The sequence below is a fragment of the Pseudorca crassidens genome, chromosome 6, assembly GCF_039906515.1.
Source record: "Pseudorca crassidens isolate mPseCra1 chromosome 6, mPseCra1.hap1, whole genome shotgun sequence".
NCBI classification, from domain to species: Eukaryota; Metazoa; Chordata; class Mammalia; order Artiodactyla; family Delphinidae; genus Pseudorca; species Pseudorca crassidens.
Window position 1 is genome coordinate 7,441,242 of NC_090301.1, and position 22,544 is coordinate 7,463,785.

The 22,544-nt window shown below is 39.3% G+C and overlaps 1 protein-coding gene across 9 annotated transcripts in view; it reads right to left on the bottom strand.

Moving 5' to 3' along the window:
- Positions 1 to 22,205, bottom strand: part of GIGYF2 (GRB10 interacting GYF protein 2) — a 126,393-nt gene extending 104,188 nt beyond the window's left edge. For 2 of the 9 annotated variants that reach the window (XR_010944175.1, XM_067740200.1), the window contains exons 1-2: positions 22,094 to 22,205; positions 16,772 to 16,835 (exon numbers count right to left, since the gene is read on the bottom strand). The gene's annotated coding sequence lies outside the window, so the exon portion shown is untranslated. Of the gene's footprint in view, positions 1 to 9,308; positions 9,334 to 16,384; positions 16,410 to 16,768; positions 16,836 to 18,876; positions 18,940 to 22,086 lie in introns of those variants that run through there. The other 7 variants (XM_067740202.1, XM_067740205.1, XM_067740204.1 and 4 more) reach the window with 7 other exon arrangements.
- Between the last annotated feature and the right edge of the window lie 339 nt (positions 22,206 to 22,544).

The window sequence follows — 22,544 nt, forward strand, 5'->3', positions numbered from 1 at the left end:
ATTCTTTTTCAAAATGTAAAATAAAAAGTCTAAGTAATTAAAAAACTGTGCCAGCGTTTACTTGGCAGTATGATTTCTTTCTAAGTAATATATAAAACGAAGAAGCTCACAACTGATGCATGTTAGATTCAATTAAATTATGGTACATCCCAAATGAAATCACTTGTCAAAGTAGTGATAAGTCAGGTAAGGTGCCCACTGTAGATTAGGACAAGTATCCTGCTTAAAAATCAGCTGTGTAAACTTATTTAGCATAAATCAATTCAGTGTGCTTTAAAAAAGTACGTGGACCTACTTGGCTAACAAGCAGACCTGTAGAGACTACAACTATAAGATTTTATTGTAACACAAAACATCCTGAAGGAGTGTTTTTAACCACCATTTTAAACTCCACATAGCCAAATGTTTTATATTCAAACCCCTATGGACTTTGGACTTTGACCACTGGAAAACAGCTCTGAATTAATAAAGCAGGTCCAGATTTGAACCAGACTGCATTTATAAAGCAAGTGAATCTCAATTAAAAACTGAATTATTTGTGATATTTGTGAAAATACTAAAATCATTCTTAGAGATTTAATATTCTTTTCCCCTTTTAATTACTACAAGGCTACACAGGTCATGGAAATACAAACTCCAGGGGCGCCATTACCACAAAGGATGCAAATGGAGCCCCTAGAGTTGTGTTGTGCAGGCAGTGGTCTTGAGTTACAGAAGCCCTGGATGCAGGCAGCACCTAAAGAACATAGAGCAAGGAAACCTTTATCACTCATTCCACCTATAAACCTTTAGGTAGAGACAAAATACCATACAGCAAAAACATTAAAAGCTCAGAAGTTTTAATGCCTTGAGCTGGGAGCCTAACCACCATTTACTACTTCCTATGGTAAGAGTTTTCTGGAGAACTTTTAAGAACCTAGAATAATAATCCAAGCAATTTAATTATCAACTAAAGAGACCTACGTTACTCAGAATGGTGTTCTGCTCATTCTCCTTTATGAATTAAAGCAGGAAATCTAAAAGCTATGACTGAAGAAATCTAAACATTTGAAGTACTGTAACTTCTAATCCTGAATTCCCCACCCCAGATTGCTCCTTCCAAATCAATTTAAATGAGCCCAGTTCTAATGTATTTATTTATATGTACTGGAGGGATTGTCTTACACGATGTCTTTGAATTATAAATTATTTGGAATGGAAAGTGGGACTTATTTCTCAATTGCCCTTTCTAAGGATGCAGTGAGGTATCAAAATTAGCATAGGCTTTGCCGTCACTTAAACCCCACCAAGCTAAATGTTGTCAATTCAAACCCCCCGCAGACTTGTGACCAATTAGAAAACAGGTCTGAATTTTTATAGCAAATCAGGATTTGAGCCAGACTCTGGAGGCTGTGCTCCCACCATGCTCTTCTGCCTCTTTAGACTGCATTTTCTTGAAACAATTTCCTTCCTTTTCCTCCACGACCAGCAATATACTGATATATTTTTCCTATCTTCACTTCCTTCCTATTTAGTCACCATTCCCCAAAAGCTTCTCTCCTTTTCTAACTTCCCTCAGCGTACCCATTGTTTATTTAACTATAAATTCTGTGTAGATACTGTCTTGAGTCTTACTTACAATGGCGTTCTCTACCGACACTTCGGGTAGAACTCTGCCTGCTGAATCATGGGGGATCTAACATAGAACATGCAGTGGAGGTGCTGTCATAGCAAGAGCAACCAAAAATTCTTCCACAAATTTCTGAACTGCCCCCCATCCCTGCTGTGAATTACATATTTGACTTTTTTCTCCCATGACCTACGTGGCTTTCCAGCAGCCTGCTCCTCCCAGATATCCATCTAACAACAACTGATCAAGGTACCACTGTTTTCACCATCCACTGATCAGCCAGGTTCAAAAGCCTAGTCATCAGAAATTCATTCCTCTTCTCTATCCCTCATATCCAATCATTTTGCCTGAAATTTGGTCAATTCCTCCTTCAAGATTCCTTCTGCATTCTGCTTTCATTATAGCCAAACATCTGTTAACTCATGTCTGGATTATTACAATTAAATTCTAATCTGCTTCCCTGACTCAGCCTCTGATTACATCCAGTAAGATCAATCTTTCTAAAGCACTGCTCTGGTCATGCCTACCCTTCTTTATAACAGTCACTAAACCTACTGTGTATGGTCAAAAATCCTCATATTTTCAGCTTCCCATCAATCTAACAATCTGCACCTTCTCAACTCAATCTCCCACTGTTTCACCTCCAAACTCAAAGCCAGATGATAACTTTCTACTTCTCTACTGCATTCTTCTTCTGTGGTTCTGGCTCATGCCATTCCCTTACCCCAGAAGGCTCACCCTCCCTCCTTTACAGTGGCTTATACAAAACCAAGGATCCATTCAAATAAACACTCCATAAAATATTTCCCAAAGTAGAAGAAGGAAAATCTAAACAAAGGGTGCAGAAATGGAATGGAATCTATAGCATGCAATACTGGCAGTGGGGTGCTTTTTGAATCTGTATAGAAAAGCTTTAAAGGAAAGAGAAGACGGAAAAGAATCAAATTTGGGAGGAAGGACACACCGTTTTGGACAAAATGAATGTGAGGTGCCTGAGGAGCCATCCAAAAGACCATAATATACATACACCTGAAACTCCAGTGTAGAGTCAGGATAAGAGACATAGATTTGGAAGTAAATCTACAGAATTGAAATCAAAAATTCAATGAAACTATCCCAAAGTAGGAATCAAGAAGGGACAAGCTCAAGAGACAAGAACAAAGCCTCTGCAAACACTGTGCAGGAGGATACGGGAAGGAAAAAAAAGACCATGTAGTTAGGTATCTCTAGCCCTAACCTTTCACCTAAAATCAAATTCACTGACTCTAGCTTTCTCCACATTCACCTTACCTGAAGCAGAAAGCAGAAAAAGCTAGGTTCTTTTTGGGGAGATTATCCATTTGCTCAATAAGGCTAAAAACTAAAGTGAAGTTTGGTAAAGCAATGGTCATATCACAGAAGTCTTTGTATTTTATATCTCAAGAGCAATGAAAGGCTATGAAAAGATTTATGCAAGGAAGTGTCCAGGATGAAATGTGCACTGTAGAAAGATCATTCAGGATGCCAGGAAGAGAATGGCATCAGGAATGAATGAATGAATCAGGAAGAGAATGAATCAGTAAGAGCTAAAGAGAAAGGAGGGGCGTTATAAATCCAACAGATTGTATGTATCTACATACCAGTAGAGAAGAGAGAGCAGTAATGATTAATAAGTATATTCACTAACATGAAAAAATGTCAACAATATGTTAAGTGTTCAAGACAGGTTATAGAATACAGAGAATATAATTATATTAAACACATTTTAAAATACATTCTTAGTGGGTACATATAGATATGCCCACAGATGTTCATATTCTGAATGGTGGAATTATGAGTAATTCTTTTCCTAGTAAGTTACTAATTTGTGTTAACAAAGATAGCACTGGCAAAGAAAAAAATGGACAAATTCAGAAGTTTCAAATATTGAAGTCAAAAAAGAGAAAGACTGAAAAATCTTCATTAACTCCCACAGTGAAGTCATTGTTGACTTAAGAGTACAGTTATAGAACTGTGCTGAGGGACAGAGCCAGACTTCAGTGGTTGGGAGGTGAGGAAAGGCAGACTACAAATGCAGTCAACTTCTTCTAGAATCTTAGCTGCGAAAAGGTGAAGAGAAATGAAGCAGAGTAGAAAGAAAATTTCCCCTTTTATTTTAGATGAAAATATCCTAATGGAAAAGTACTAATAGAATTAAAAAGTAAAGAAACAATTTAATAAAAATATGATAGAAATGAAGCTCTGAGAAGGCAGGGTGGATGGGGCTTCAGAGAACAAATGGAGAAAAGAACTATCCCTATCCACTTGTGACAAGAGCAAAGTATGTCCAAATGACTTAAGATACGTGCAAATTTATTTTTGTGGGGTTTTCTTTGGGGAGGTGGGGAGGAAGAGTAAGCTGTGGGGAATTCACATTGATGGCCTCAATTTTCTCAAAGCAGTAGGCAAATGACAGAGCAGATGACAGGGTAAGGTTTGAGAAGAATGAAGAAAAGTTAGCTGCTGTGATCTACAATAGTATTGTTTTTTTAAAAAAATAAACTTTATTTAGGAATAATTATGGATTTATAGAAATGTTACAAAGACATTACACAAAGTTCCCTCAGTTTCCCCTAATATAAACAACTTACATTACCACAGTACATTTGTCAAAACTAAGACACCAACATTGGTACACCACTAGTAACTAAACTCGGATTTAACCAGTTTTTCCAACAATGTCCTTGTTCTGTTCCAGGATCTAATCCAGGACACCACACTACAGCTAGCTACACTAGTTCTGAAGGCCCAATCAAGATGGAGATGGCACCTATCTGCATGGTTGTGGGCTTCTTTCTCCAACTCAGCAGCCTGAGTAGAGGGCAGAGAGAGCTGACAACAGGACTGAACCTGGGTTAGGATTTTGTCAACACAGTAAACAGAAGAAAAAGAGGGCAAAGTGGAGGATGCTGGCAAAAGTGTGATTGAAGCACAGTGAGAAAGGAAGTAAAAACAGATGATAGTTTACAAATTTGAGATGTTGGTAATGTCAAAAAGCAAGTATAGCAGGAATAAAAATGAAAGCACTAGACAAATTAGAGATGGAGGTAAGTCAAGGAACCAGGAGCCTGGGAAGATTGGATCAGTCATCCTATGGACTCTGAAGTAACTTCCAGATAATGGCAGAGAGAATAAAGAAGAAAATGAAGGATGATGCCCCAGGGTCTATATCTGATAACGAGGGGAACAGATAGTTGTATTGTCAGACAGCATGAACTTCAGAGGAAAAGAGATTTTGCAAAAAGGAGGAGAAACAATGTCTAAAGTGACTATACCTAATCTATCATCTAAGCTAGAAAATGTCTGTGTGAAAGAGATATTAATAATTACATAGAGACAACAGGAGCATTTCAGGCTGAATGGTCATCTGAGTAAAGAAACAGAACAGGCATGTGAATGGAAGAGGATGAAGATCCTGATGCTGTCTGCTGATTCACCTACCACTATGCAGGAAAACAGTACTGATAACCTAAGAGGGATAAAGGGAAGGTAAAATTATCAGGGCAAGATGGGCTTCAGTTACCTTAACATCACTGAAAAACATACTTTGAATAGTTTAACACATGGAGAGGTAATAACACTCTCAACCTCCCTATTTTGGCCTCTATTCTCCTTTGGCTACTCCAATTCTAAGGATAAGGACCTCAGAGAAAGGTCTACCCTCAAATTTTAAATAGAGTTGACTTAAAAACAGCTGAGAGAATATTTCTACATACCTGCTATTTCAGACCTTGTCCACTATTCAAAATTCCTTATAAGTGAATTCAAGTAATATATTTCTTCTGCAGTTAATACCAGAAAGTTGGTCTTCTTCAATAAACTGCATCCTGTGCCTGACAATGAACTTTATTTAATCTGGCCTTTTTGTCAACTTTTTAAAAACTAAGCTAAATCACTCCTCACTAGCAATTATTTTACCTCTGATTACTAGTATATAAGTATTTTTCTTTTTTTCTGTATATTTTTCTAGTTTTCCTGACATCCTCAGCTCCTCTTTGGGACCTCATCTATCACTCTGTGTGTACATGAGTACATGTTCAAGGGTGAAGAAAGAGAAGAAACCAACCTAGCCTTTTCTTACTGCTGGGTTTGCAACAAAGAAAAGGGAGACCCTGGCCTCACACAACCTGGCACTGTGTTGAGGAGTCAGATGTCTTCTGGGCACACGCAATCACTATCAACATGAGCAAGCTATGGATCTACGTAGTAAGTTCTGTCTGGACAAAGACAGCCAGGAGAAGCCAAAGCAGAATCAAAATCCGGCATAATGGCTAATTATGAAAGTTTTACTCTGAAAGTGTTCCCGATATTGCTTCCCAGGAGAAGTCTTGATATACTGATTAGCTACCACTATTATACTAACAATTCAAAACACATACTCCTTTGAAAACCCCCTGAATCTTTCTTACAAACCGTATCTACTACTGCAAATCTCCCTTACATGGGTATGTAAAAATTACCCAGAAAAAAACTATGGCAAACCTGGAATGAAGTCCAACCGGTACCATGCATGTGGTCTGTCAAAAGACTAACACAGAGGGCTTCCCTAATGGCGCAGTGGTTGAGGGTCCGCCTGCCGATGCAGGGGACACGGGTTCGTGCCCCAGTCCGGGAGGATCCCACATGCCGTGGAGCGCTGGGCCCGTGAGCCATGGCCGCTGGGCCTGTGCGTCCGGAGCCTGTGCTCCGCGGCGGGAGAGGCCACAGCAGTGAGAGGCCCGCGTACCGCAAAAAAAAAAAAAAAGACTAACACAGAATGAACACCAAGGAACCTGAATCTGCCTCCACCTTCCCAACCTCTATTTTCCCAAAAGCGGAAAAAAGAGCTACTCCTCTAGCACTCTTCACATGTACCAAATAAATAGTTCTGTGCCCATTCCAACAAACAGCCATTTTTATCTTAGCCAAATCTGGATTAAGGTAACACAAAACTGGGGAATTCCCTGGCGGTCCAGGGGTCAGGACCCTGCTCTTTCACTGTTGAGGACGAGGGTTCACTCCCTGGTTGGGGAACTAAGATCCCACAAGCCGTGGGGTGCAGCACAGCCCCGCAACAACAACAAAAAGATAACACAAAATTAATAACTCCACTCCTGCAAATTAGTTCAACCACTTTGGTAATATCTATTACATCTAAACATACACCTATCCAGCGATTGCACAATCCACTGCTAGACATACATGCAAGGAAAATTTCTACTAAGAGAAGAGTATAAGATATTCATAGTAGTTTTATTCATAACTACCAAAACCTGACATTTGTCTATTATGTTTATCAACACAAATGTCCATCAACAGATGAATGAATAAACAAATACAGGAGAGCTTCAAGGTTGGTGAAGGTGTGGAAACGATGGCACACCAAAGAGCTGTGAAGCTCTGCATCCCTTCCCACATACCTTGCCCTATGCATCTCTTCCATCTGGCTACTACTGAGTTAGGTAACATCATTAATAATGAGACAAACTGACACCATGTGTTTCCTGATGTAATACACTAAGGAGAACACGGCATCACTTATGTTATATTCCTAACAATAATGCATAAACTGAAATTAATCTTGAAAAAAAATCAGATAAGCCCAAATGGACAGACATAAAATCAATCAACCACAGTCACCAAAAATACCAATGTCATAAAAGACAAACGCTGAAGAACCATCCCAGATTAAGGGAGACTACAGAGATATAAAAACTAAGTGCAAGTATGATGCTTAACTCCATCCTGAACCAGCAAAAAATATGCTATAAGACACATTAAAGAGACAAATAGAATAATTTGAATAGGAGCTATGGATTAGACAATGGTATTGTATCAATGTTACTTTTTTATGATTCTGAAATTTTTACTGTGATTATGTACAAGAATGTTCTTATTCTTACAAGGTAACACTAAAATATTTAGAGGAAAAGGAGCATGAGGTCTGTAATGAACTCTCAAATGGAACAGAAAAAAATTACATAAATTTAAAATTGTATCAAAAATTATATACATACATATTGCATATAAGGAGAAAGAAAAAAGAAAATGAAAGATAAAGTAAATACAAGGAAATGTTAAAAACTGGTGACCAGGGAATTCCCTGGCGGCCCAGTGGTTAGGACTCTGTGCTTCCACTTTAGGGGGCACAGGTTCAATCCCTGGACGGGGAACTAAGACCCAGCATGCTGCGCGACCAAAAAAAACTAGTGGGCTTCCCTGGTGGCACAGTGGTTGAGAGTCTGCCTGCCGATGCAGGGGACGGGGGTTCGTGCCCCGGCCCGGGAGGATCCCACATGCCGCGGAGCGGCTGGGCCCGTGGGCCATGGCTGCTGGGCCTGCACATCCGGAGCCTGTGCTCCACGGCGGGAGAAGCCACAGCAGTGAGAGGCCCGCATACCACAAAAAGACAAAAAACAAACAAAAAAAAGAACTGGTGACCAAACTGGGTGAAGGGCATATGGAAAGTCTAAGTAATTTTTTGCAACTTTTCTGTAAGTTTGAAATTATCTCAAAATAAATTTTTTTAATTGTAGTATATTTACACAACAAAATACTCACCAACAAAAAAGAAAAGAACCAACTACTGATAACTGCAACAATATTACATGAATCTCAGACACTGTATCCAGCAAAAGAAGCCAGTCACCAAAGAATATATACTATATGATTCCTATAATGTTCAACAGGCAAAATAATCAATTTTGACAGATGTCAGAACACTGCTCACCATGGAAGTAGGGACTACTTACTGGGAAGAAGACAACGGAATCTTTTGGGGTGCTAGAAATGCTCACTATCTTGATTTAGGTGGTGACTACAGAACTATATGCACATGTAAAATTTTCCAAGGACTTACCTGGTGGTCCAGTGGTAAAGAATGTGCCTTACAATGCAGGGACGCGGGTTCGATCCCTGGTCAGGGAACTAAGATCCAACGTGCTGCAGGGCAACCAAGCCCACCTGCCACAACTACTGAGCTCGCACACTGCAAACTACAGAGCCCACGTGCCCTGGAACCCACTCACTACAACTAGAGAAGAGAAAACCCGCACGCCACAACTAGAGAGAAGCCCGCGTGTCACAATGAAGATCCCGCACACCGCAACTAAGATCTGATGCAGCCAAAAATAAATTAAATAAATAAATAATAAATCTTTTAAAAAGAAATTTCCAACTATACACTTCAGATTTGTGCACATATTTACTATATCTTATACCTCAATTTTAAAAAGGTTAAAATAAACCATAAATGATTTAGCTAGAGGGAAAAAAACCAAGTACGATTAAAAATATTTTAATAGACATGAAACAAAACTATTTTAAATGCAAATCTTCTGATAAATATTAAATTCACTCCCTACTTAAATTTCTGTCGTTAAAAAATTTTTGTACCACTATCTTGATAAAATAATCTGTATATCTGTCGACTCTTTTAAGACCATAAACAAGTCCACATTCAAATGAACCAAGACTCAGTCACTAGGCTAAAATATGTAGGTCTCAGATGCATTTTTTTCAAACTTCAGAAAAAGGCTAAGTGAAACAATGAAAAGAAAAGGTCCAACCATGAGAGGGGAACCACATATAGCACATCACTTATAATTGTATAAGACAGTAAGCAATCTTGTAAAAACAGCACATTCACTCAACAGACTACAGGTACAATAATGTCTGCACACAAAAGTATAATTATACATACAGTCAACCCTTGGTACCCGAGGGGGACTGGTTCCAAGACCCTCTGTGGATACCAAAATCCAGGGATGCTCAAATCCTTTACACTCAGCCTTCCACATCCAAGAATATGGAACCCATGGATACAGAGGGCCAACTATGTCATAAATAGACAAAGAGAACATAAAAATAAAGAAATGTTCATGAGGTGGGATTAATGATTTTTTTCTATTTCCATAATTTGCAGTAATATTCTTCAATTACTTTAACAACAATGTGTATCTTAACATCCACAAGACCTCCCGTTTGAAATATTTTTACAGCCCAAACATAAATGTCAAAGAAAGTTAACTTCTTTGGAACGTTAACCCGGTTTAAAAAAACAATTTTAAGGTACAAAAATAAAAGGAAATTCTCCTCCCATCTATTATAGCAGAAAACACATTTTCCTTCTGCACCCATCTGTATGACAATACCAGATGTCTTCATTTTTAAACATGCAAACTTTTAAAAATAATTTTTAAAATACGATCTGTTAACATATCTACTAATGATAAAACTTCATGGAACAAAATCAGGCTTCCATTATTCACTTTATTACTAAACATTTATCTTAAAGAACTGACAGGACTTCCCTGGTGGCGCAGTGGTTGAGAGTCCACCTGCCGATGCAGGGGACATGGGTTCGTGCCCTGGTCTGGGAAGATCCCACATGCCACGGAGTGGCTGGGCCTGTGAGCCATGGCCGCTGGGCCTGTGCGTCTGGAGCCTGTGCTCCGCAACAGGAGAGGTCACAACAGTGAGAGGCCCACGTACCGCAAAAAAAAAAAAAAAAAAAGAACTGACAAAGAACTCCCCTCACACCCCAGGAAGCCAGAATTGTCTACATCTCTCTGGATCGCACATTTTTATGTGAAACTTTGCAAAATACTATTTATTTCTATGTTAATTATCCTTTTCATGGAATATCTTCAAAAAAATTATAGATGCTCTGTTGGCTTTTCTCCTCATCCTAAAAAGAATTTAAATTCCTAATTTACAGTGTTGAAATAAACACTGCAATCCAAAACAGTCTGAATCACTACCCATTGCCATGAAACTAAGGTCAACTTTATTCCTAACAGCCACAAAGCAAGATAAATGGATAAACACCATTATAATGACCATACCTTGGAATATCCTCATCAATAAACACACCTAATTACTGATACATGCCGCAACATGGATGTATCACAAATATTACGCTGAGCAAAAGAAGCCAGACCCAAAAAGAATACATACTGAATAATTCCATTTATATAAAATTGTAGAAGAGGCAAAATTATCTATAGTCACAGAAAACAAATCAGTGGTGGGAAAGGGGAAATGACTGCAAAAAAGAAGGAGGAAAGTTCTGGGAGTGATGAAAATGTTACCTATCTTGACTGTGGTTTTGGTCCCATAAGTATATACACTTGTCAAAACTCATCAAGATGTACACTTAATACAAGTATACTTAAAATGAAGGTATTTTATTGTATATAAATTAAACCTCAGAAAGTTAATTTTTAAAAAGACTAAGCTTACTAAAAGCAGACTGCCTCCCTCAAAAAGCAATGCATTTCAAGACTAACATTTTATATTTCTTTTATGTTAAACTGCCTTTCTTTAAATCTATTAAAATTGATGTTAAATAAATTTTGGATAATATTTAAAACTGAGAAACACTCTCTAGAACTGTGCCATCTTACATAGTACCCATTAACCGTATGGGTCTATATCAAGTTAAATTAATTAAAATTTAAAATCTAGTTCCTTGTGGGGGAGGGAAGAGAGTAACTTTACAGTGGACAAACCTGACAAAGTATGAAAGTCAACCAAGTATCAAAGTTAATGTTAACAGTGATAATCAATCAATATTAACAGTTATAAATCAGTATATGCTCTTGATATGATGTGATGAAAATGGCACTTTGCCTCTGTGGTCTTCCCCCCAAAAACCCATGACCCATAACCAGGAGAAAAAAATCACACAAATTCCAACAGGGAGGCATTCTACAGAACGCTTAATCAATACTCCTCAAAACTGTCAAGATTGTTAAAAACAGGGAAGTCTGAGAAACTATCACAGCCAAGAGGAGCCTATGGATAACTGACTAAATGTAATGGGATGTCCTGGATGGGATCCTGACATAGAAAAATAAACTCAGGAAAACTAAGGAAATCTGAATAAACTATGGACTTAGTTAATAAGCAATACTGGCTAACTAATTGTAACAAATGGACAACAGTAACATAGGACGTTAACAATACAAAACCTGGGTGTGGTATACATGGGAGCTCTCTGTACTATCTTCTCAATTTCTCTGTGAATCTAAAACTGTTCTTAAAAATAAAACCTTTAAAAATAAGAGGACTTGAGTTGTAATAAAAAAGTAAAGGTTTTTTACATTTTAAAAAATGCGATTCCCTCAGTCACACTAACCACACGTCAAGTGCTCCACAGTCACATGTGGCTAGTGGCTGCAGTATTTGACAGTGCAGATTTATAGAACATTTCCATCACAGCAGAAAATTCTGTGGGACAGCGCTGGTGCAGAAGACTATTTTTATGGGACCATTTTAGAAGAGTATTTTATAACTGATTGCAACTTATGAATAAATTTGTATCTACCCAGAATTAAAAACCCTCACTGAAATCTAAAAATCCTCAATGATATGTTTATTCCAGTTTCTATTTCAAACAACTCCTTTTTTTTTGAAAACTCTTTTTAAAAAGTCAACGTAATATCAATATATATAAATGTAATACTGAAAAATGTTCCACTCCCCAGAGCAGCAATTCCCCAAAACACTTTCAAGATATCCAAGATGGCAAAACTGTTAATACTAAGATATTCTTCGCATTTTTCACTATGTTGGCACTGCACTAATCATGGGTAAAACTGCTGGCACCTTAGCACCATTCAAATTAATGGCACCAAACTACAGTAGTCTTCACTGCCATGTGCCATATATTCACAAGAGAGGAAAAAAAGCCAGGTTTACTTAACAATGCCCTTTATAAAGCAGTAAAAACTATTAATTTTTATTAATCCTGGTCCCTGTGTACACAGCTTTCTAATATTCTTAACGTGATGAAATGAGAAGTACACATAAAGCACTTCAGCTGCACACCAAAGTCTCAAAGAAAAGCATTTATGTGACAGCTAACTGCTTCTGCTCATGAAACATCATATTGATTTGAAAGAGCTGACACACAAATTAAATTATCCAGACCTGGGTATATAGCAGACCTTTTTTTCAAAAATGAATGAAACAAGACTGTCACTTTAAGGAAAACAATTGATAGTACTTGTTGCCAATTATAAAACTTGAGCTTTCAAGCAAAAGTTAAAATTTTAGAAAACTTCTATTCATTACCATGAGCTTGACGAGTTTTTCTAGTACTTATACTTTCCAATAAGTAACGGCTTTTCTGATGGATGTTGATATTAATGAATGTGTTTTTTTGATACTGCATAATATAAAATATCCATTTAATGCACAAGATAAACCAACAGATTTTAATGTAATGTAATATAAAAGTGCACTGATATAATTCAAATTTCACATTGCAACTAACCTTTATAAACTACTACTTGTCTAATTTTAGTGTAATATCAAAGAAAATCTGCAATAATCTGAAAAAGCTCTTAAAATATTCCTCCCTTTTCCAACTACATACACATCTCTGTGAGGATAAATCTCCTGCACAGACTTCAACTAATACAATAAACAGCAACGGGTTGAATGCAGAAGCAGCTGTGAGAATCCAGCTGCCTTCTACAAAGCAAGTCATAAAAAGCAATTTGTGAAAGGTAAAACAGTGTCACTCTTCTCAGCAAATTTTTTTAGAAATGTTTTAGAAAATAGGTATTTTTCATTAAAAATATATTTATGTTAACATGTAAAGAAACTATTGCTATTTTTAAATAAATTAATAAACCATTTTAAATTTCTCAATCTCATAAAGATAGATATAACTGAAAAATCAAAAGCTCTTTGGGGTCCTCTAACTCTTAAGAAGGTAAAGGAGTCCTAAGATAAAAAGTTGCGAACATCTATCTCAGAGAAAGAGGAAAAAATGACAAATAAAAGAAATACATAAATTAACATAAAACGAACCCACATACCCTGGAAAGCATATCAAGAGGCATAAAATATCCCTAACAACAAGAACACCAAGATCCAAATAGGACACTTATTCAAAGAATATCTAGGGTTTTAAAAATGTATCTTTTCCAAGGACAGAGAAACTTTCCACATTTTGAAATTTACTTATATGACTTCTGACTGCCTCTACCACTAGGATGTAAGTCCCATGAAGATAGGTGTTTTGCTCACCACTATGGCTAGCCCAGCACCTGGAACGAAGAAGGTATTCAAATATTTGCTGGATTGAAAACAAAAAAAAAGACAGAAGACTTAAAAACAGAACCCACCAAGGCCTCTATTCAAATTATAAAGATGACACTTTACAATCAAAATGTATCTATTTACATAGCAATAACAATCGTAACCGCTACCATTTATTTACTATGTGCCAGGCATTGTATTGGGCATTTTACTTTTAATTCCCAAATCACCATGGGATATACTTTACAGTAAGGAAAATAAGCCTCCAAGAGGTTAACTTATTTATCTAAAGTTACAGGTAGTAAATGACAGAAAATTAAACCTACATTTCTCTGCTTAATAGCCACAAGCTTTTTCTCTACATACTGACATAGTGCTCAAAACTGCATGGTTACCTTTTTTTTTTTTTGCCCCATTTCCTTGCAATTTTCAGGGGAATTCATTTTGTGGAAGTCCTTTTTCTCCTTTTTCCAATCTCCTTCTCTTTTCCACTATCCTCCAACTTCTACCCCTCTGCATCACTCACTTAAGCAATACAGTGAGCTCTCTGGTTGAGGAAGAGTATATCTTCTCATAACACACTATCAGAAACTTCATTAACAATGACAGAAGTAATATGAAAGATTACATAAAGAGTGTCAGATTCCAGAACATGAATTAAGGCTCTCTGACCCACTGATCTTGCAAGATGGCTTCATCCAGTTACTCAACTGGCCACGATTTGGGTAACAACATCTCAATTCCCAAGGGGCTAATCATGAAATCTGGATGTAACCATCTCTTCAAGGACTGAGCCATGATTTGCCAATTATTAAGTACCAAGACAGTACCTCTGCCAATTCTTTGTCAGTCTCTGCAAGCAAAGGACCAATACTGAAGTGGCCAGAGCTCCCAAGACTTCCTCCAGGTTCAGGACAACTAGAATAAAAGGAGCTTTGTTCCCAAAGAACATACTGGCCACAATATCACTACAAGAAAAAGCTATAACTGTTACTGCCATTCTCCCCACTGCTTCTGAACAATATATAAATGTTTCTCTTTTTTCCCCCCTTTTGGTGAAAGGAGAATAAAATTAGCAACCACTTAACTATTCAAGGAAAAATTACAATGCCATAAACATTACCATATCATTTGATAATCTCACCACAAGCCAATCTTTTCCAGAGAGGGATGCCCAGAGCCTGTGAAAGTTTTACACTGATGGTGTGGAAATCTTTTTAAGCCTCACAAAGCCCTACATATGCTTTACCTCAACATCCAGATTAAAGAATATGTACAACATGAGAAAGGACTCTTCCACCTTATAAATCAATTTAGCTGCAATCTGCTAAAGAAATCTTGGCTGGAAAAAAAAAATCATAGGAGGTCACATCTGTGGTCTGTCATTCCATACATCATTCTATAATAGATCACTCTGATTAATAATTCCTATGCTTTGCGTCAAAATCTGGATACACTGATATACTAACATAACAAGATGTGAGTTATAAAAAATGACTTAAGCAATTAGATGCTACCAAGTACATACAAGCTACAAACAAAAATAAAGAGAACTTCAAAATGCTCCATTAAAAAAAAGTTTGCAGGGCTTCCCTGGTGGCGCAGTGGTTAAGAATCTGCCTGCCAATGCAGGATACAAGGGTTCAAGCCCTGATCTGGGAAGTTCCCACATGCCGCGGAGCAACAAAGCCTGTGCACCACAACTACTGAGCCTGCGCTCTAGAGCCCGCGAGCCACAACTACAGAAGCCCGTGTGCCTAGAGCCCATGCTCCGCTACAAGAAAAGCCAACGCAATGAGGAGCTGGCCGCCACTAGAGAAAGCACGCACCCAGCAAGGAAGATCCAACACAGCCAAAAATAAATAATTTTTTTAAAAGTTTGCCTCAATATTACCTAATAATTCTAGTATACAAAAACATGTAATACAAAAGTTTATACTGTCTCCCTGATCCTTTCCCAAAAGTGAAAGTCCCTGCTACCATTCAAATAATGTGAATATAGATTCATATATAGAAGTCCTACCCTTCAAATTCTCTATGGCTTCCTCATAATCAAGTGTTACTTAATACTGTAAAAAGTACACAGAAATTAAAATTTTAACAGCAATCAATGAAAAATAAATAAACAATGAATTTTTCCACAAACTAAGTGTCTTATTTGCTTATGTTCATTTACTAAGCCTTTACCCTAGATGGTCCTCTGAACCCCCAAATCGAGAAGGTTTGTTAAACACTGCACTAGGAAGTTCCAAGAATGCTTGGTGAGACCTACTAGGCCTCATTCACCGAAAAGATACGCATATATTTTAACTCTTCAGGACATGGAAATTGAAACTGACAAGAATACAGGCATTTTTCTAGGAAAAGGAAAAACATCTAGAAGCTTCTGTGGGATTCTGCCTCAAAAAGGCTACATTCCACCTCCTCTGAGACCTGCCCCCACTCTTAGGAGTGGGACCTTTCAAGACCCCAACCCCATGGCCACACTAATTGGACCAATAATGGAAATTTGGACCAAGTTCAACCAATCAAATTTTCCCTCCCAGGAATCTGAAGTGGGGACACTGAGCTAATAACCAGTTGGCTAGTGGCACTAGAGCTTGAGTTTCTATGGGGCTCCAAGAATGAAGTAGCAATTTTCTTCTGTTTTTGTTAAAGCAGAAAAGACCAGAGTGTGGAAAGACAACTAAAGCAAGATATAAAGAGACAAGAGATGACACCTACTAGCCAGCAAGGAGAAAAGTGCTCTCTGGACCACCGTGTCTCCTGAATGCTTCCCATGGGGTTTCTGGTTCATGTCCTTCATGAAGCCAGCTGCTCTTGGGTGCCTTCAGGTACCTCCTTACCCTTCCCCTCAAAGCACTCCTCTTCCTGTTTCATACCATCAAAAAATCATTATGACAATTTAAGACACAAATTCACACCAGGATCAATGCAGAAAGGGTATGATTATTCTCACGGTTCATAAGGGATCTGAGTGGTACCAGAGAAGTTGTTTCTATCTATAACTTCAGGAGAAATAATAGGACAAAAATAACCGGAGCCTTAAAAGCAAAAATTATCTGTTTGCATAAGCCCTCACGCTTTGTGCTTCCCTTCAAAACTCACCTGGTTCAAAAGTTCTGCTGGTTCACAGCAGGAGGTTTGAGCAGACTTTATTCAGGTCCTTTTAACACTGCAAATAATAAAAGTATTAAAGTAAATAACTCAGCAATCTCTTAGGAAACGTTAGAAACGTAATTTTTATCATGAATATGCTTTACAAGAAATGGATTCCAAACCTGGTTAAAATATTAGAATCACCTGATATACTTATAATCTATATACCCTGTCCTAACATCTAAAGCGTCTCTCTCAGTAGCTCTGGAATGGGACTGAAAAATATATATTTTTAACCGAAGTTCTAAGTGATTCTGATGAAACTAAAAAATGAGCACCACCGTAGGGTTTCAGGAAATGATTATTTAGGGTTTTCATCCAAAACTACATTACAGGGATTTGGTATTAACTTTTTTAACATATCTGATAGAAAAATGACAGCTAGCAAGACGGCAATACAGCATGTATCTTATGCAAATAATCAATGAGCCCCAAGGTGTGACCAGTGCCAAAACGTCCAAGGAGCAAAGCTCCAGATGTGCTTTCAGCTGCAAAATCACAACCTTCTTTTAATGCTCTGATGAGACAATATCTTAAAAATCCACAAGATGGTGACATTTCAAGTGACAAGGAGTGGACTGAAACAACAGCTCTAAGTGATTTCTTAGCTAAAATCAAATGATGCTTTGAAGGCTGCTACTAAAAAGTCAAAAAACAGTAACTAAAAATTAAAGTTGACAATTTTACTAACAGCAAGAAAGCAACTTGAAAAAGCCACTTCCACCTCTGATTTAATTTTTCAAAAAAGGAGCCATGTTACAATGTCCAAAAGGTCATCCAACTTTATCCACTGCACTCTACTTTTTATTTTTTGGCTGCGTTGGGTCTTCGTTGTTGCTCGTGGGCTTTCTCTAGTTGCAGCGAGCACAGGCTCTAGGCTCGTGGGCTCTATAGCGCAGGCTCAGTACTTGTGGCACGTGGGCTTAGCTGCTCTGCAGCAGATGGGCTCTTCCCGGACCAGGGCTTGAACCCACGTCCCCAAGCATTGGCAGGCGGATTCCTAACCACTATGCCACCAGGGAAGTCCTGCACTCTACTTTTTATAAGAGCAAGCAGAAGCAAAAGAGGGGAGAACTAGGTAATAAAAACTCTTCTCTGGGCCTAACTCAAGAGAATAAGCTCTAGGGTATCTCCTATTATTATAAATAAAGTTCAATTTCAATGAAACTCTGTAGTTACCAAGAAAATATAAAATTGTGTTCCTTAATTACTTGAGGTAAGGAAGTGTATCATACTTTGAAACTATTTTTATAAAATTAATTTTGGCCACTTAAGAGAATATTCTTGGGGCTTCCCTGGTGGTGCAGTGGTTGTGAATCCGCCTGCCAATGCAGGGGACACGGGTTGGATCCCTGGTCCGGGAAGATCCCACATGCCGCGGAGCAACTAAGCCTGTACACCACAACTACTAAGCCTGCACTCTAGAGACCGTAAGCCACAACTACCGAGCCTGCGTGCCACAAACACTGAAGCCCACGTGCCTAGAGCCCGCGCGCCTAGAGCCCGTACTCCGCAACTAGAGAAGCCACCACAATGAGAACGCAGCAGCGAAGAGAACGCACACAATGAGAACGCCACCACAATGAGCGCAGCAACGAAGACCCAACTCAGCCAAAAATAAATAAATAAAATAAATAAATTTATTTTTAAAAAAGAGAATATCCTTTTGTTTTTCAAACCTCTCCCCTCTTCTCCATCAACCTCAAATAAAATTATGGGCAATCCAACAAAGGTATCATTCTGTATTCCTATATAATTAATCTAATATATTTCTCAGTTATCTGAGAGCATAAAAAATGATAAAATGCTATCCTGGTCAAGAAATATTAGGAGTCTAACTATAAGTACTTGACTGTGGAATAAAAATCTACTTATATTTTTAAAGACATGCAATTCTTCAGGGCATTAAAAATGAATGGAAATATTAGGACTTAATCACCATAAAATCCTAGTGGGGGTTAAGGACGAAAAAAAAACTTGGGTTCAGAGTTTTACAACAATCACCAAATAATGTTAAGTCTATTAGAACTGCTGAAGAAAACAGACATTGAACTTGCCTCTAATATACCTGGATTAACACCAACATAGGCTGTAGATTCAACCTAATGAGACTGGTCTCACTATAAGAAATAGAATAAAACAGTACTGAAAATTTAGTCGTCAGGGGCTAACAGAGAATGGCAAATGAAGTCAGTCTTAAAAAATGGAACAAATCAAAGATCCTTTAGAAGGGCAAGGATAAACAGGACAGTAATAATCTGGTCACCCAAAATGGTTCTCCCAGATAGCAATCACTATCAATAGTGTCATCTTCCAGTGTGAAGGTCAACAAAAATATAGACATATGGAATACTAAAACGCAGAGTCATGAGAACAAATGAGCTGATATGACATCAAACACATTATAATTTGGAACTGTGATTTCAAAAACTCACCAAAGGAACAAGAGAGAGAAATGCAATTCGTTAAAACACTATCTCCTCACTAGCATCACTATGCCTCCTCTTGGCCAAGGAGCTCCACTCACACCCTGAAGTCGCAATTCCTAACTTCTCATGATTTTCAGGCAAGCCAAGACAAATTCTTTTTCATATATGCAACTCACCAACAAAAGCATTTCAAAGCCAAAATATTAAATTCCTCAGATGAATTAAAATGAAAGAGGACATTTATGAAAGCTCAGTAATAAGAATATGGAGATAAGTTGAAAGAAAATCATAAGAAAATTTTTTCCAAGAAAAAGTCTACTAGTATAAAATTAATTGAAGAACTAGTCTGAAAGGTCAAAGCTGAGGAATAAAAAACTCAGCACAGAAAGTTCTACACGTGTAAAATGATATAAAAGATATACAAACAAGTTAGTTGAACAGTCCCTGAGGAACTTAAAACTAGGCTGGACAACACAGAAATCATTAAGAGGAATTCTTTACCATTAAAAACAACGTGAGTTAATACACTTCTTCCAGGTTATATTCCTTAATGACCTGTGTCTAAATTTCAAAGGAAATTCATTTCCCTACATTTTCAAATATTCTGAAGTAATTCAAAGATCCTCTTCTTAGAAAGCAATTTCTTTTGAAAAATCCTTTTATCATCAATCTCATTTAAAAACTTTTACTTTTGAGAAAGCTATTTCATGACAATTTCCTGAAATACATTATATGAGCATCCTGAATTTTCCAAATTGGGGGAGGGGAAGGGTGTCATGTTGGAGGAAAGAGGTGTGGAAGAAGACTCCAGGGCAACTGAATAACCCCACTCATCTTAGAACCAGTGAGCTGGGTACACACTTCCTACTAGGTTCCCTAGTGATCATGCCTCTCTGGCTAGGCTTAGCCTCCATACTCTTCCCAGCCACACACGATCTGCTCCCACTTCAGTTTCTGCCTCAGGGTCTTTGCCCTCGCTTCCCTAGCCTGGAGCATTTCTCCTCCAGAGAGCCACAGGAATAGATCCTTTACCTGTGTCAGGTCTTCCCTCAAATATTAGCTTCTCCCTATGGCGTTCCCAGGGCACTCCTCCTAAAATTAACCCTCCCCCAGCTCCCTATTATCCTATTACCCTGTCTCATTTTTTTCCCACATCACTTATCACTACACTATATATCTTACCTAAGTATGTATTTATCTGTCTAGGAATGAGCTTCATGGAAACAGGAATTTTTGGTCTGTTTTGCTTCCAGCACCCACCAGTGTAGTAGGATCTCGATATTCTTCAAACAAATGCACAAATGAAAGAATAAATGAATGGAAGCATATAGTCCCTTCTCCCTCTTCAGTCTCAAAATCCAAAAATGCTTTGTCCGGTATAGAAAAGGTTCAAAGTCCTTTCTTTTCTAGTGAATCACCACCATCACCATTGTATTCCCCAGTAGTAAATGTCAAAAAGACTGTGTGACATTTCTCCAGATACATACCACTTTTACTTTTTTTTTCTAGTGTCTTCTACTGAGGTAACATTTGATGTAACAGGAAAGTACATATTCCAATTTGAGCACTCTGAAAGCTGCTACACTAGTTAAAACACATAAAAACACCAACAAATGAGACAACGCTTTGTGTTCTAACCAAAACAGACAAACTCTGAAAGGCCAGAGCTGCAAATATTAGAAAGATGAAAGTTAATGTTCAGAAAGGATGACAATTTTTTTTTAATCTAGAAAATCACTAGATTCTAAAAAGGAAATACTATGTAAGGAAAGGATATCTTCCATGCATACAAACTGGGAATCAAAACTGCCTATAATCCAAGGTATTTAACATTGACTAAGTATAATCCAAGGTATACAACACTGGATAAGAATCTGCTCACAGGTTCTGGCCCCTTCCTCAATTTCTTGCAAGTTAAACTGAAATACTTACCTTTCTTACAGAGAAATTAGGTGTGCTTAAGTGCTCTTTCAAGGAAAGAAAAAATTTAAACAAAAACAACAGTGCTAGATAAATGCAAAGCAACGTTACTGCTTCCCAAACACAGTCACACAACCTGCTTTCTTGACACCCCCCCTTCTCTGGTCGCTTGGTTTATGTTTCAGCCACAAAACTGAAATATTCTGAGTGCTTCGTGGGGAAATACTGTCACTTAAGGCTAATGCCCATTTCAACCTAATGTGAATGTTCGGGTCCCAAAGCTGCCATGGGTTCTACCTTCCCAACCTCCGTCCCAGGTTCTGATCATGGATCCACCTGGCTTCAGGCCTGGTCCAGACCCAGTCCTCTCGCCACGGAAGGAATCTCCCCAGTGCAGATGCTCGGCGAGGAAGGCAAGGGCGCATCTCCCAGAGGCCAGGTGTGGGGAGGAGCGCGGGCAGGAACAGCTGTCTGGCCGCAGCAGCTGTTACCCCGGGCACCCCGAGGCTGGGCGGGTGGCTGGCCCCGAGGACCAGGTAGTAGAAGGCGAGCCCTCTGGCCCTAAGCAAGCCGGCCTGACACTGGCCATCCCACCACCCTCTTCCCCTCCTCGGCTCCCACTGCGATGCCAACGGGCCCCGGAAGAAGGGGCTCTCCAGCTCGGCAGCCGAGACGCGCCCGGGCCCGGCTTGCCCCCGGCCGGGGAGTCACTCCGACCCCGCACCTGAACTGTCCCTTCGCCTGACGCCCGAGCCGGCCGCGGCGACTGCCGGGCGGCCTGGGGGTGTCCATGCGGCTGGGCCGGGTCAGGCCAGAGCGGCGGGGAGGCGAGCGCGGGCGGCAGGCCCGGGAGACCCAGGCGGAACGGCGGAGCCGGGGCGCGGAGCGGAGCCGGGCTGGGGAGCGAGACCGAGTCACTGGTTACCTGCGGTCCGGGACAGGGAGTCTCTCAGAACCCAAGTCAGTCCTCAGCCTCAACAACACAAGATGGCCGACACGTCCCCACGCACGTCACGTGACAGCGTGCTCGTTCCGCCACGCCCCCTGCTCTGCCCTCGCCCCGCCTCCCCTCCCTCCCATTTTCTCCAGCCTCCCACGACATCCTTCCTTTCCGCAGCCTCCCTCCCTTCTTTCCCGGGCACGCCCCTGCCCGAGCCCCGGATGTCAGGCTGGAGGAGGGCGGGGCCGCGGCAGGGCGCAAGCGCCTACGAGTCCTTTGGCCGGCGCTCCCTGCCTGCCCTTGAGTTGAGTAGAGTTGGTGTCCAGAGCTGGAGCTGGGCCAAGCGCCGTGTGACTCACCGTCTTCTGCGCCCAATCCAGAGCCCATTGGCAGTTCAAAAAGCTCTGCATCATTTAGGAGCTGATTTTCCACACCA